At 44.3% G+C, this 4,588-nt stretch overlaps 1 protein-coding gene across 5 annotated transcripts in view; it reads left to right on the forward strand.

The window, feature by feature from the left end:
- Positions 1-4,588, forward strand: part of Tulp4 (TUB like protein 4) — a 139,642-nt gene that overhangs the window by 74,040 nt on the left and 61,014 nt on the right. The window lies entirely within an intron of this gene.

Here is a 4,588-nt window from a genome sequence, read left to right on the forward strand (position 1 = left end):
AAAAAAAAAAAAAAAAAAAAAGCCCACCTAATTTTACCCAAATTTGTAGGCCAAGAGAGAGACCCTGGACTTGAGATGGGCTTGAACCCTCAAGGCCCCCATCCCCAACCCCCAGTGACAAACTTCCTCTACTAAGACCACACTTTCTCCTGATCCTTTCAAATTCTCCTGATCCTTTCAAATGGTGTCACTCCCTGGTGACTAAGCATTGAAATATATGAATCTATGGGACCCTTTTATTCAAGCCACCATAGCATATGTCCATCTCTTCTGCCCCGTCTTTCTCGTTGATGGTTTAGAGTGCTTGGCATTCTGATTCGGAAGGCACAGCTCATCAGCAGTAGGTTTTTTTTTTTTTTAAAAGAGTCCTATGGGTACTGTAGGGATGGCTCAGTGGTTAAGAGCACTTGCTTGTGTTGCAGAAGACTTGAGTTTGATTCTCAGTATCCACATGGCGATGCATAACCATCTGTGTAATTCCACTTCTAGGAGACCCAATACCCTTTTCTGGTCTTTGTAAGCACTTGGCATGCATACATACTTTCAGGCAAAAAACTAACCCATTAAAAGCAAGAATCTTCTACTTTAGCTAGATGGATAATTACAGCACCAAAGAGATCCAATAAGCAACTTTGGAAAGGGATCGCTCTCACAGAATTCATAAAGAGTTGCTCCCTGCACACCTGACACTTGACTCTGGGGATGCCATACGGCTACTGTTTTGAGTCTGAGGCCCTAGCTCTGTGAGAATCCACAGGGCACATATAGTGACAGCTGCTAAGTTTAAGCAGTGTCTTAGAGACAGGGGTCATTACTGACACCTTATTATAGATGAAAAAACAGGTGCCCAGAACTACCTTGTATTTAGAAGTCAAGGGTTGAGCTCTGACCTATGCTGTCTGACTGCAGAGCTCATGCCCTTCCTTGGCCTTGTAGAGCAACATGATTTTCAGACTGCTACAGTTGTAGTTTTCCTTGAAACAGCCAATTAGTGTCACAGGGCAGGTACCATCCCTTCTTTTTACTCTGAGGCATGATGGAGGCAGATGTGGCTTTATCAGGGTCAGGGGATCGATCACATTATGCATCACCTACTAAATGAGTACATTCTCACACGAAAAAAGAATGTTCTGTTTTCACAAAGGCAGTGCTGACATCCCGCGTGACTTTTGGCCTAATCAGTACTAACAATAATATCTTAATGCCTTGGAATTTTATGTCAAGTGGATGGCCTCTATCTTTCAAACATTAGAAGCTCATAGCCTAAGTGGTAGGTGAGAACAGAGTAGATAGAAGTGTACAGTTACAATAGTCACAGGGAAATAGTTAAAACTCTGCAAGAACCTTTGATGAGTGTCATTAAACACAAAACAGGAGGAGTGCCAGACAGCACAACCTCACCCTGGAGAGTAGGAGCTGAGGGCAAGCCAGATCAGTCCAAGGTCCAGTCTGTAGCAGGAAGTCCCTGGTGTGTTTTCTAAGAGTAAAGGCATAATATATCAGAAAGGAGCTGAAGATAACAGTGGGTGGCCAAACTAACTGAGACCAGAAAAGAGCAGTAAAACTCTCTGCTTCGTGAGTGGACTCTGAGGGACAATCATAGAGACCAGCACAGGAATGCCCACTGAAGCAAAGGGGTGGGCACGGAAGCAAGGGGGTGCCCTCGGAAGCACCTCATAGGGCCTAATTGAGCATGGAGCTGTTGTTCCAGTACCTGCCTGCAGGCTACCATGCTGCCTGCCAGAGTGACCCCAGCTAAGTGCTTCCCTTCATAGGAGTGGCCTTGGTAGTAATAACTAAGACATATGCCTTAAGTGGCTTTATTTCATGTTTTTGTCTCTTACACGTCACAGGAACTGTATTCTAAAAATTTGCTGTTCTCAATAGAAGAGAAAAAAAATCCAGGTCAAAATGTTCAATAACTTGCCCAAGGAGGTGTTAAATTGAGAACTCAAATCCCATTTTCCTTCTAAAACATTGTGCCACATTGTTTCTCTTAGACAAAGAAAAAAATTACCCAGACCAGAAAACAAAACAAAACAAAACAAACAAAAAAACCCCAAAACAAAAAACTCCTCCAAACTAACCTATTTCTCTTTGGAAAAAAATCTATGTGTTGATATTTTATCCCCAGCTGCCCAGACTTTATTATTGTTTGAAAGGCACACCCTACCAGCCAAGCAGCCGCCCCACCACAGGGGCTCCCAGCACTGCCCTTTCTCAGCAGGGGCCCACACTCCAGTCAATCCCCATTACTTCCATCTGGCAGCTGTGCTGTTGATAACCTGTCACATCAGTCCACATCTTTTTTTTTTCTATAGAGAGTTTAGAACAGCGCACATGTGAGAAACAGGAAAGGTAGAGGGGTGTGAGTCCTGGGGACAGGTGAGCTGACGTGACCACAGAACATCTGGCAGCACTCAAGAGTTCACAGGGCCTGTGCCTGCAGCTGCTCCTGTAGTACTTACTATAGCTCGTGACACAGTTGTCATTTTTCTCTTCTTTTTCTGTTCAAAACTGGTTCTTCAAACCGTAGAACCTACTGAGCAGATGCTATTATTAAATACTGACATTTGGAAGAGTCTTGTTAGCTTTTGATAATATTGGTTTTAAAAAGCCACGCATGGCTTATGCTGATTACTGAAGGACACAGCAGTGTACTTATTAGTATACTTGGAAAGTGTCTGGTGGAAAGAGCAGCTCTGCAGCTTGGAGGAGCGTCCTGGAAGCCAGCTCAAAGACGAGCATTACTGTTTTAGATGGAGCAATAAAGAATCCTTGCTTAGAGCATGCAATTTGTCACAAAGTAATAAAGCATTTGACAAAAGCTAAGTAATGTCCTAGCAGGTTCATTTTCAGGAAACGATCACAAGGCCATTATGTCAAAATGGGTGTGGGACAGTGGGTGCCTTCTTTTACAGTGTGAGTCACCGAGGGTGGCTGTGCCAGGCACATCATCTGAGAGGGTCTGATGAAAAGCTGCTCCAGTCACTGGTGTGGCCAAAATGCTGCTCAGCTTCAAGCAATTCAAGAACTCTCTTTAGTAAATAGAGCTGGCATCTCTTTGCAATTTTAAAACAGTCCCCCAAAGACACGCACCTGCTCTCCTTTCCTAGCATTTAGTACTTGTTTTCTTTCTTTATTTCTCCAGTGTGGGGAGAGGGAGACAGACAGACAGACAGACAGACAGACACATGTGCACACACTCTTGTGTGCAAACACACACACACACGTTGTAGTGGTGGGTAGTGAGTTAGAGTTGCTGAGAATTGACTCATGGAGGTACACTCTTAGCCCTTGGTCCTTTCAGACAGGGCCTAAGTATGTATAGGTTCTGCTGGCTTGAACTCATGATCTTCCTGCTTCTGCCGAGCAGATACCATGAGAAAACTCAGTCAATTCATTTGAACGTCATATATTACCTTTTCTGTGAGATTGCTAGTAGCTCTTGTTTCTTTGGGTGTGGGGATAACACCCTCAAAACACAGGAAGCGAAAGTAAAACCAAACAGGACTATATTGACTTAGAAAGCTTTATATAGCAAAGGGAGGGACAGTCTTTTGAGTGAGAGATGTTTGCAAACTCTACATCGGACAAGAGGTTAATATTTAATATCACAAGGCCCACAACAGCAAAGCAAACAAAACCTAAGATGATCCAATTAAAACTGCACAGTAAACCTGAATAAATGTTTCTCAGAAGAAAACACAGTAGACATCAGGTGTATGAAGAAATGTTGAAAATTAGTACTCATTATGGAAATGCACATCACACCCACAGTGAGATGCCATCTTCTGATGAGGAGTCTACTGTCAAAGAGACAAGTTAGTGCTAGTGAGAACATGCACACTGTGCTGTCCAACGTCAACTTGACACAGACTAGGAGGAAACCTCGATTGAGAAGACTCCTCCATGAGATCCAGCTGGAGGGCATTTCTTAATTGGTGAGCAATAGGAGAGGACCAAGCTCATTGTGTGTGGTGCCATTCCTGGGCTGGTGGTCCTGGGTTCTCTAAGATAGCAACTCAAATAGCAGTGTCCGTAACCGCGTACTCCAGCATTCTGTGCTGTGTTCCTGTGATACAGTGCACGCTGAAGGACGGTAGTAGAGAGGAGGAAGAGTCTGGTTTATAATGATGCTTTCTGCAGCAGCAGAAAGCTTTGCCTGCGCAGTAAGAGCACTTCAGTTTGTAACGTAAAGCAGTCTCAGTTGTGAGTGCAGATGCTTCAGGAAGCATGCACTGATAGCACATGGCATGGCTGGCTGTGCACACTTCAAGTGTGTATGTTACACGTGCAGAGCCCAGACTACAGGGACGACCTGCCATGTAGCATAGGCAGGCTCTTGCAGGAACACCAGGGTCCTGTTATGTGTCTGATTTTGGATTAGTTTTTGTCACTGCATACTCAGAAACTTTGTATTCCTGCCAGAAAGTTTACAAACCTTATATTCTATTACGTGGCCACATATGGGATTAAGAGTCAGCTTAAGATGCTGAATAGAAGCCGGGCGTGGTGGCGCACGCCTTTAATCCCAGCACTTGGGAGGCAGAGGCAGGCGGATTTCTGAGTTCGAGGCCAGCCTGGT

The sequence above is a fragment of the Mus caroli genome, chromosome 17 (assembly GCF_900094665.2).
Source record: "Mus caroli chromosome 17, CAROLI_EIJ_v1.1, whole genome shotgun sequence".
Lineage (NCBI taxonomy): Eukaryota > Metazoa > Chordata > Mammalia > Rodentia > Muridae > Mus > Mus caroli.